We start from the raw sequence: 12,167 nt of genomic DNA, 5'->3' as shown, positions 1-12,167 counted from the left end.
TGCACAGACGTATGCGCTGATAAAAGACCTGCTCGCACCCCAAAAGCCAGTGGACAAGTCTTTCGAAAAGCTCAGCCAGCTGATCAATGAGCATCTCAAGCCGGCAAGTAGTGGACACATGGCCTGGCACCGGATCTACTCTCACCGGCGTCTGGAGCGTCAAAACGTCTCGGACTTGGTGGCGGAACTGCGGCGTTTGGCCAGTCTCTGTAAGTTCTCCGATGTCTGCAGTGGGGAGATATTAAGGGACTTTTACATTGAGGGCATTAATCATGCTGGCATTTTCAGGAAGCTTATAAAGACCAAGGACCTGACTTTAGAAGGGGCAGCGTTGATAGCTCAGACCTTTATGGCAGGGGAAGAGGAGACCAAGCTAATTTACACACGCAGCCCTGGTTTTAACGTTGCGATGAACCAGGAAGTTAATGTTTAAAGTGATACAGAACCCAGAACACAGAACCGCAGGCAGACAAGGGCAATTCGACACCGCCCAGGCAGACAGGCAAGGGAAATTCAACACTGCCCAGGCAGCAACAAGCTCCAGGGTGGGCCCACAACAGGGACAATGGAAAGGGGATCGGCAATTCATGTCATCACGAGGAACAATGCATCCCGTGATGTGACCATTCAGAGTGCTTAGAAACAGCTAAACGTTCCATCAGAGAGGAATGCCTGGGAATAGTTATTTTGTTAACAGCAATAACACACTGCCAAAAGCTGCAGGTTCCAGCTTTACACCTGTAGGATTTGTAATGTCAGTGGACACTTGGCCAGGATGTGCAAAAAGGCAGTAGCGAGGCTAGTCTGCGAGACAGAGGAACCAGACGAGGGGTCTGCAATGCAGGATGAGGCCTGGGGAACAACCATGGATGCGGAAGTTCAAAGAGTTCATGTGGCTGACGACCACAGCTCATACACTAAAACACCACCCATGTAGATGAAAATCTTACTGAATGGCATCCCGGTGCACATGGAGCTGGATACGGGAGCTAGCCAGTCTCTCATGAGCGCCCAACAGTTTAAGAGACTATGGTCACACAGAGCTAGCAGGCCGAAACTGGAACGCATTGAGACGCAGCTAGGTACGAACACCAAAGAGATCATCCCAGTGCTGGGCAGCGCAAACTTGATGGGAACGCATAATGGATTACAGAACCGGCTGCCACTCTGGATTGTTCCAGAAAATGGCCCGGCACTTTTGGTAAGGAGTTGACTAGCTGAGATGTATTGGAAATGGGGGGATGTGCACACCATTTCATCTGTGGAGCGAAGTTCATGCTCGCAGGTCTTGCAAAAATTTGCGTCACTGTTTTAACCCGGTGTCGGTACGTTCAAGGACACTAAAGTAGTGATACGCATCACTCCGGACGCCAGACCAGTGCACCACAAAGCCAGAGCCAAAATTGAAAGTGAACTGGACAGGCTGCTCGGAGAGGGCATAATTTCGGCCATTGGATTCAGCGACTGGGCAAGTCCCATCGTTTCCGTCCTCAAAGCAGATGACTCGGTTAGGATTTGTGGCGCCTACAAAGCCACCATCAACCGAGTGTCGCTGCAAGACCAATACCTGCTTCCGAGAGCGGAGGACCTCTTTGCCACACTGGCAGGTGGAAAGCTGTTCACGAAGCTGGACCTCACTTCGGCCGACATGACTGAGGAACTGGCGGAAAATTCCAAGCTTCTGACCACCATCACGACGCACAAAGGATTATTTGTCTACAACAGGTGCCCGTTTGGCATTCGTTCGGCAGCGGCTATCTTTCAGCGAAACATGGCAAGCTTGCTCAAGTCCATCCTGGAACTGTCGTATTCCAAGACGACATCCTTATAATGGGTCGAGACACCGAGGAACACCTCCGCAACCTGAAGGAGGTGCTAGGCCGATTGGATTGGGTAGGTTTGCGGCTGAAAAAGGCCAAGCGTGTGTTTTTGGCCCCAGAGGTCGAGTTCCTGGGCAGGAGAGTTGCCGCAGACGGGATCCGGCCCACTGAATCAAAAACTGAGGCGATTCGCCGGGCACCCAGTCCCGGCAACACGTCGGAGTTGCGATCATTCCTGGGAATTTTGAACTATTTTGGGAACTTTCTGCTGAACTTAAACACATTGTTGGAGCCATTACACATGCTCCTCCATAAAGGTTGTGAATGGTTTTGGGGGGATTGTCAAGAACGGGCTTTCAGTAAGGGGAGGAACCTGTTGTGTTCCAACAAACTGTTGACTTTGCATGAGCTCTGTAAAAAACTGGTTTTAACATGCGATGCATCATCCTACGGAGTTGGGTGTGTATTGCATCAGGGTAACGATGACGGCCGACTCCAACCGGTGGCTTACGCCTCCAGGTCGCTCTCCCAGGCAGAGCATGGATGCGGCACGATCGAGGAGGAGGCACTCGCGTGTGTGTACGGTGTGAAAAAGATGCACCAGTGCCTTTTCGGCAGACAGTTCGAGCTAGAGACGGATCACAAGACGTTAACATCCTTGTTGTCTGACACCAAGGTTGTCAACGCTAACACGTCAGCTCGCATACAGCGACGGCTGCGTATGACTACACCATACGGCACCGGCCAGGCACCGAAAATTGCGCTGACGCATTCAGCAGACTCCCACTGGCCACCACCGTGGGGGCGTCGGAGCAGAGCGCCGAGATGGTCATGGCCGTTGAGGCTTTTGACAATGCGGGCACCCCCATCACAGCCCGACAGATCAAACTCTGGACCAACAGGAATCCCCTCCTATCCATGAGAAAGAAATGTGTCCTGACTGGGAATTGGGCGCACGCACACAGGCCGTGCCCCGAGGAAGTCAGGCTGTTTCAGAGACGGATGGATGAGCTCTCCATTCAAGCCGACTGCCTGTTATGGGGCAGCCGGGTAGTCATGCCCCAGAAAGGAAGGGAAGCATTCATCAGGGAACTCCACAGCGAACAGCCTGGCATCGTGTTAATGAAGGCCATTGCCCGGTCACATGTATGGTGGCCGGGGATTGACTCAGACCTGGAACACTGGGTTCGCAAGTGCACGATGTGTGCCCAACTGGGCAATGCCCCCAGGGAGGCTCCACTCAGCCCATGGCCTTGGCCCACCAGGCCATGGTCACGCATTCACGTAGACTATGCGGGACCGTTCATGGAGAAAATGTTCCTGATCGTAGTCGATGCATACTCGAAGTGGATCGAGTGCATCATATTGAACTCATGCACGACATCCATCACAGTGGAGAGTCTGCATCCTAGGGTCTTAAGAGAAGTAAAGGCAGGGATAGATGATGGATTGGTTGTGATTTACCAACATGCCCAGGATTCTGGGCAGGTCCCAGCTGATTGGAGAAGTGCAAATGTAATGACCCTATTTAAAAAAGCGAGGCAGACAAAAAGCAGGAAATGATAGACAAGTTAGCCAAATATCTGTGGTTGGGAAAATGTTGGAGTCCATTTGGTGTATTTTGACTTGCAGAAGGCATTTGACAAGGTGCCACATAAACTGTTACTGTACAAGATAAAGGTTCAGGGGTTTGGGAGTAATATATATGCATGGATAGAGGATTGGCGAACGAACAGAAAGCAGAGAGTCGGGATAAATGGTTCATTCTCGGGTTGGCAATCAGTAACTAGGGGAGTGCCGCATGGATCAGTGCTGGGAACCCAACTATTTACAATCTATATTAATGACTTGGAAGAAGATATCGAGTGTAACATAGCCAAGTTTGCTGACGATAAAAAGATGGGAGGAAAAGCAATGTGTGAGGAGGACACAAAAAGCCTGCAAAATGACATAGTTAGGCTAAGTGCGTGGGCAAAAATTTGGCAGATGGAGTGTAATGTTGGAACGTGTGAGGTTATGCACTTTGGCAGAAAAAAAAATCCAAGAGCAAGTTATTACTTAAATAGAGAAAAAATTTCAAATTGCTGCAGTACAGCGGGACATGGGGGTACTTGTGCAAGAAACACAAAAGGTTTGTACGCAGGTAAAGCAAGTGATCAGGAAGGTCAATGGAATCTTGGCCTTTATTGCAAAGGGGATGGTGTATAAAAGCAGTAAAGTTTTGCTACAGTTTATCAGGGTTTTGGTGAGGCCACACCTGGAATACTGAGTGCAGTTTTGGTTTCCATTTTTAAGAAAGGATATACTTGCTTTGGAGGCAGTTCAGAGAAAGTTCACAAGGTTGATTCCGGAGATGAGGGGGTTGTCTTATAGGGAAAAGTTGAGTTGGTTGGGCCTCTTTTCATTGGAATTAATAAGAATAAGAGGTGATCTTATCGAAACATATAAGATTATGAGGGGGCTTGACAAGGTGGATGCAGAGAGGATGTTTCCACTGATGAGAGAGACTAGATCTATGGGGCATAATCTTAGAATAAGGAGCCGCCCATTTAAAACTGAGATGAGGAGGAATTTCTTTTCTCTGAGGTTTGTAAATCTGTGGAATTCGCTGCCTCAGAGAGCTGTGGAAGCTGAGTCATTGAATAAATTTAAGACAAAGATAGACAGTCTCTTAACCGATAAGGGACTAAAGAGTTATGGGGAATGGGCAGGGAAGTGAGCTTGAGTCCATGATCGGATCAGCCATGATTGGATTAAATGGCAGAGCAGGCTTGAGAGGACGTATGGCCGATTCCTGCTCCTATTTCTTATGTTCTTATGTTCTTATGAATCTACCTCAAGCACAGTTGCAGAAATGAGGCCAGAGATGAGCAAACATTGCTGTCCGTGCCCTGGGGCTCACCCTTACACTATTGGTCCATTCTGATGGGGTCACAACCATTTCTGATGCTGCAGGTGGGCAGCGTGGCCAATAGTCGCTCGGAGAAAGAATTGAAACCCTGGTATAACTGATACACCTGACTGCAATCCATATAGCCCATGGTTAATGCTTGGAGCTGAACCCCGGCAATGGTGCTGTGTAAGGGAGATATTACAGGCTCAGACTCCCAGTGTTGAGCTTCACCTGTTGGGAGCTCAAAATGGGGATCTGAGGCATGGAGGGTCCGTGCTCCCTGTCAGCAACACACATTGATACATTCTACTCTTCAATCCGTATTATTGATCATTAGCTTTCTGAACAATCATTGTAAAAGCAGTTTAACAATCAACCCATAGATACACGACTCAATCAATTGTGAGCTCACCCTCACCAGTGAGGTCATCACCTGGCTGGTCATGTGACAGCTCGAGTCACAAGACGTCACAATGAAATTCGTGACTTCACAAAAGCAGGAAATAATGACACGGTTCCTTTTCCACATAAAGCTGTCGGCTGCTTGGTCATCCAGCAGTTAAACTTTGTGTTTGACCACGAGGAGAAGGAGGGAGAGAGTTTTTCAAAGAATTTTTTTGAAAGCAATCAACCAAAAGCTTCAAAGCATTAAATTAATTCAAGACCATCGAATTAGGAATCTACAAAGAAAGGTCTGCATAGGACGGACATCTCTGTGTGTGAGAAGTTCCATTCACAGGAGAGAAAGAGCCCGTGTTCGGGTCGAGAAAAATACAGGTCGAAATATCAAATCGACAACATAACAGCAGCAATACTGGTGATAATCGGTGAGTAAAAGCAGAGAGCTCTGTGTTGTTACAAGTCTGTTTATCACTAGGACACATTGTGTGAAACAAGAGAAGTGATTGAATTCCAGCAAAATGGTGACAAACAGAATAAAGTGTTCGATGGCCATGATTATCAGTCTGTTACTGATGAAGATGACTTTGTTCCAATGAGATTAACTGAGTCACTGCAAGAACTGGGAAGGATCAATCATAAATACGTCCTTACGTACTGCCATAAGTATCTGACCAAAAACAAGTTGCGGCCGGCCCCACGTTGGGCCTTACTAACGGCGATGACGTTGGTAATAAAGGATAACCTTGGACACTTACACACACGGCTGGCTAAAAAACTGAGCAACTTGGCTTTGATGAACATGATCAGATCAGAGCATGTTGATCATCAGGAAGCGGCAAGTTGCCTCCTGGTTAGTCTGGGTGCCAGGTTTCCCATTGAAATTTTCAAGCACATCGAGTCGGGGTGCCAACCATGGACCCAAGCATATTTCTACGTGGTGCTGACACTGGCAAGGCTGTGTAGAGCAAACGTGCATTGCTTGGTACCTCGGCTCAAGCCTGTCTTGAGAAACATGCTCCCCACACTGCATGGAGTAACTGATGGGGAAATGAAGTGGACTCTCTGTGTTTCATTGGGGCTTTTTAGTGAGAGCATTCGAATGTACCTGTCAAACCCAGAGGGGACCAGAAAACCTAAACTTGAGAAGAAGATGTTCTTTCATGAGATTTCTGCGGCTTACGATCTGCTTTTGAATTCCTGGCTGCCCATGAAATAGCCCAAGGTGAGCAGAGCAATACTAGAAACAGTCGCCCAGATAATCCAGCTACTACCCAATGACAAACTGGACAAGGAGCTCCCCAGCTTAATTCCAACCCTTCTCTTGGTGTACCAGGCAACCTTTCCCCATGTTTCTCTCACTCGGTGTCTGTGCAGTGTCCTGCGCACTGCCATCGAGAGGAACAGTGACGTACTCGTGACACAAATGCAGATTCTGCTGATCACTTTCCATGAGCAGATCTGTATCGTGATGGAACAACCCCAAAACACCTTTTCTGAGAAGCAGCTAAATGAAATCCTTTGCTGCTTCAGAGTTCTAGCTCCGGCATTTACAAGCCAGATACTAGAGATCCTTCGGATGCAACTGGCAATTGACAATGAGCAAATTCAACTCGGGGCACTGGCCGTGCTGAAGTACCTTCTCGATACTGTCCCTTCAAACATGGAGAGTCAGAAGGATCAGATTCTGAATTGTGTGCGACGATCACTTTTAACTGGGAGTAACAGAGTGAAGGGAATCCTTGCCCAGGTAATATACACAATGGCCTGTCACAATTACTTGGAGCGAGAGGGAGGAAAGCAGCTGGTGGAATTTATCATCCAACAGTGTGCTCTGCCCACCGAGGAGAACGAGGAGAGTACTGAAAGCGAAGAGGAGTTCTGCAGCGTAATGGCGGCCGTGGTTACGGATAAGGATTTAAGGAGACAGTGCGAAGGATTGCTGAAATTGATGGTGGGAACTTTACCGATTGGCGATGTCCTCTGGTCCTACCTACTGGAGTTTGTGATCACAGTAAAGTACACTGAAGCCTTTACAATAGTCTGTGGTTCCTCATATTGCGTTGGAATAAAGAGACTGATGGCCAGCAATACACAATTTGTTCTTAATTACGAGGGCTATCCAAATCTTCCTGAGCCTCGTACACTGCTGACGCGGCTATTGATTGTGTCTTCCTCTCTGTGCCATGGAAAAGGCAGAGGTGTTCCTGCTCTGGGCTTACTATATCTCCTGGCAATGGACATCAACCCAGCAACAGTGAGAGTATGGGACAAGGAATTCCCAATGTTATGTAACTTTCTGGAGGAGAATTCAGAGAAGCCCAATCTCCAGAATGAGTGGGAAGAGAAACTGTTGGGGGTTGTGTCCCAGACTCTGGAGGCAATCGCGGATAAGGTGTGGATCACCCAGCTCATTGCAGAAATGAGCCACTGCATTCACACCTATCGACTGTATCCAACAGAGAGGGCTTTTCTGTACAAGTGTTTAGGGAGAGTGCTCCGACTGACCCAAGACAAAGACATCGTCAGTAAAAGTCTTCATCAGATGCTTCAGAGTGTTGAGCACAATGAAGATTTCGAGAGAGACAGGGTAGCCGCTGGAATTGGTGACTGTGCTGTAACACACTTAGATACCACGCTCATCACACTGAAGGCTTTCATGGAGTTCAATCGTTTGTGCATATCAAGTCCCTTTCACCAGGTTGACAATCACATAATGAAAGTTAAAAGCACGCTCATTTTATGCTATGGGCAGATTATGTCACGTTGTCCTCGGGACCTCATTCTGCCCAGAATCGAGACCGACATTCTGCACAATGTGCTGGGCCTTTTCAACACCAAGATGTTTGGACTGAAATCCAAGGTGAAGGACTTGACACTGAAATTAAGTTTGACAAACACTGTGACACTGTTGGCCAAAGCTCTCCAACCCAGCGAAGAACACCCACCCTACACTCTGAGCAGAAAGGCAGAATTGCTGAGTTGCATGCAGGAGCTGATCACTGCCGAACCAAAGGAGATATTGAGCACTTGGGTTCGAAAGTCTGCCATGGACGCCTGTGCAGCCCTCATCAAACTGCAGCCTTCACTGAGCAGTGAGAATGAGCTGATTAGCATCTGTTTGAATCGTGTCTTCAGTTTGCCAGATTGGGAGAGCAGCACTGCCGACCAAATTACAAACATGGACATGGCAGAGAGACAGAAGCTTCACACCGACTCAATGGCCTCGGTGCAGGGTCTCGTGAAGCAATGTTTACTTTTGGATCTGTCTCCTGATGGGCTTCATTCTGTATTTAAAACCATGGAGACTTAGATCCAATCCACACGGGACCATGAGCGAGAAAAGGCAATGGAGAGCACTTTACAGCTGGTGACATTTTACCTGGAGAAACTGCAAGTTAGCAATAAGGTGCCATCCCATAACTTGGTGAGGATTATTGGATGTGTGAGGCTTCAATGTGCAGATCCATCGCATGTTGTAAGGGAGGCAGCCATTAAAAGCTTGTATGGATTGCTGTATATCCAGTTACACCTTGAAGGCTTTCCAGTGGGTCATCAAGATAAGGAAGTGGAGCATCTGAAAGCCATCAAAGGCGGATTGAAGCAATTTACCAGTCAGGCCCTCTTTCAAACCTGCACTGCTGTCGGTAACGTTTTATCCAAGTGCATAGCCCATGAGCAGTTGAACAATCTACTCTTCACGGTCTTTAAAGGGCTGACAGACAAACACCGGAACATTTCCTGCACAGCTTCTATTGTGACAAATGTCCTCATTACAACACGTGGAACCACCCTTGCAGACGTTTGGGGAACAATCAAAGTATTGAGCCATCACTTGCGTTCAATTACTGAGCCGCGGGTGAGAAATGCAGTGACGCATTCAATCTCCATTCTGGCCTCACACCATCTGCCAGCAGTTTAGTCCGCTCTCCTCACTTACCCCATTCCATTTGATGGATATATTTGTGACATATGGCGATCCCTCCTGACACGTAATGCATTAGCACCGGCCAAATTCTTACTGAACAACATCAAATCATTGTATAATGATGGCAGATATTGCCATGTCACAGATACAAAAGATTCAGCAACTCAGCAGTCTTTAGCTGTCCTCTGTGCTCTTCGTGATGTGGTATGTGAGCCTGACTCAGGGCACGTGATAAACATTCTCTACCCCCAGTTAGTCAGCACCCTTCTGATTCATCTCAGCTTCAGTGTCTGTGTTCGCTTTCCGACCAACTTTCTGACAATTCCAAAGGCTGGGAACACCTTCGGCCCTGCTCTAAGACTGAATTATGCCGATGCTTGCCATTACTCAGCTGAGATTCTTCGAGCTGTCCTGTCACAGGGAAAGGGAGATGATCGCATCATGAGAGAAATGGGAGGTTGGGATCTCATCGTGAGCCCAAGAAAGCACCATGAGGGGGTTACACTGCTGGCAAGCACATTGACCGCGTGTGCTGCCCCGCATCTGATCAGCATTGTGGAGCAACTCACTCCTTGCCTTGTCAACATAGGAGAGAGTCAGAGGATCACAATAGCTGCCTACTTTGGGGAGCTTTTAAATCATTCCGTGGTGTGGGACTTGTTGCTGATGAATACACTTCTGGAGAGTTTGTTTCGATGTTTGCTTGATGAGTCCCCAATTGTCCAATGGCTCGCTGTACAAGGTTTGGGAAATGCTGCAATTGGAGCTTCTCAACGGATAGACACATACTGCACCAAACTGTTGTCCACAATGTTATCTGTGATTGACCAAAAGTCCAAACCCGAGAATCTCATTGCAGTTGAGGCAATGTCGAGCATGTGCAAAGTTCTGGGTCAGCTCCAGGAGGATTATACAAATCCCATTCTTGGTGATGTGGCACTGGCAGTTCAGCCTTACTTGGAACATCAGCATGAGACAATGAGAGCTGCGGCGTTTAACGTTCTTGGCAAGCTAATAAGATTTGGAAGTGTGGAAATGAACCCTCCACATATGGAGCACATCAAGTCCACCTTGATCCGCTTGTTGCTACATCTCAACGCTGAGAGCATTGAAGTCACCAACGTCTGCAAATCCGTGCTGAATTCCTACGCTCCAGTAATGGAGTCAGCAAACATATCCAAGATGTTCCAAGAACTTTCCTCGTAGGAGACCACCTTGGATTATGAGAACTATTTAAGCAACATCTCCAGGCACATTGCCAAAGACTTGGACAACCAGATCCCCTTGTACATAAGGAGCTGTGCCGCCTTCCTAAGGAATGTGCTTCCTGCGGTCAGAGGGAACGCACTGACATTCCTCGCTTTCCTCATGTACAATGACCCACCGCATTATTACACATCACAGTCTGCAGCTCAGATTTGTATGCAGATTATTGCCTTGCTGTCAGATCACGAGCAAGATGTCAGAACGAAAGCAGCCAAGGCGATGCGATACCTCTACATGTATTAGGGACCGTCAGAACAAAATTATTGTAATGATTGCGTTCGTATTATGTTTGGAAATGAGTCTGAAGTCCAAAAATTCGCAGACCCAAAAATAGGCAAAAGGGGATAAGGGGAGGGAGAAGGGATTTGGCCGTGGCATGGGGTGGAGGGAGAGGGAGTGTGATCCTGGGCGGGGCATCGGGGTAGGGGGAGGAGGGAGTGATCCTGGGCGGGGCATCGGGGGAGGGGGAGTGGGAGTGATCCTGGACGGGGAATCGGGGGAGGGGGAGGGGGAGGGGGATTGTAAGAATGGCAGGCCGGGATGGGCGGGGGCGAGGTGAGAATCGTTGCCTCGTGGGGTAATCGGAAACTTCGGGGGAGGAGGGAATTTGTAGGCCTCATGGGGGTAATGCGAGGCCTGTGGGATAGGGGGGATGGGAGCCCTCGGAGGTGGATTGGAGGCCTTGGGGGAGGTCTCCTATCATGGGGCGGGGGTGTGGGTGAGGCAGGGATGCTGGATCGGCCCTTACCTCCTGGATCCAGCAGGTCTCGCCGTACTTTCGCTGGTTGATTCCCCGAGGCCTGAGAAACCCGACCAGCCAGGGTTACATTTGAAATGGAGGTTAAATCTGAGGCATGCCAGCCGCATTATAATATTTAAATGAACCCCCCACCTCCTATGAGCAGGTTGGCTGCAATCCCCCCGGGCCCGCCCACATTAAACCGGCAGTGGTCGGGGGAGGGGTGTTACTCCCTGTGGGGAAGGGTCTATCTCCTGTCAGATCCCCTCCCTCCCCGACAGCCCAGTGACGATTGAGGAGTTGCTGTGGGCACAAACCCAGCGCCCACCACCCCTTGGTACAGTTTGTTGTACCACCAACATGTTCACCCACCTGTCTCAGGGAATCCTCTCTTATCCTCAGTTTGGTGAAGCAGAAAGCAGAGTCCACAAAGAACTACGCGTACTTCAAAACCTCATATCCATCTGCAAGGAGTGGGTGGGCTGTGTGGGGAGCACTGTCTGTTTATTCTCTGTCACTACCAAACATGGCTGCAAACCCTCCCTTGGTCGATTTCTGCCTTTCTCAGTGTTTATTGTGTAATCTAACTTTCTACCAATACCCTTCATAAATAAGCTGCCTGTGGGCTAGAAATTGCCTGGAGATCGCCCGCGCCCGATCCTACGCGGTATTGGCGCGGTTGGGTCTTTCCCACGGCCGGAATGCTGCTGGTGCGCGCTCCCGAGGTTTTCGGACGGTCCATGTCGGCGGCGGCGATGCGGTGCGGGAGCGGAGCGCAGCGGGCCCAAAGTCGCGATCAGCTTTCCTGTATGAAGGGAAGCTGAACCGTTGTGTGACAGGGCCGCAAACGCTTGTCTGCGCATTCTCCCGCCATTCTCCCGCCATTCTCCCGCCATTCCAGGGTCAAAGCTGACCCGCGCATGCACAGGCAACAGAAGGACCGCACTCAACAGTTTGAATCTGCAGAGGTTGATGCGTCTCCGTGGGAGAGGGGCTGGGAGTGGAGGGGAGGGAGTCGGGGGGGAGGTGGGGAGGGAGTGGGGGGAGGGGAGAGTGAGGGGGGAGTGGGTGGGGGGGTGGGAGGGAGTGGGTGGGGGGTGAGGGAGAGAGTGGGTGGGGGGG

Source organism: Pristiophorus japonicus, unplaced genomic scaffold (genome assembly GCF_044704955.1).
Source record: "Pristiophorus japonicus isolate sPriJap1 unplaced genomic scaffold, sPriJap1.hap1 HAP1_SCAFFOLD_147, whole genome shotgun sequence".
Lineage (NCBI taxonomy): Eukaryota > Metazoa > Chordata > Chondrichthyes > Pristiophoridae > Pristiophorus > Pristiophorus japonicus.
Note: the sequence above shows the minus strand (reverse complement) of the source record.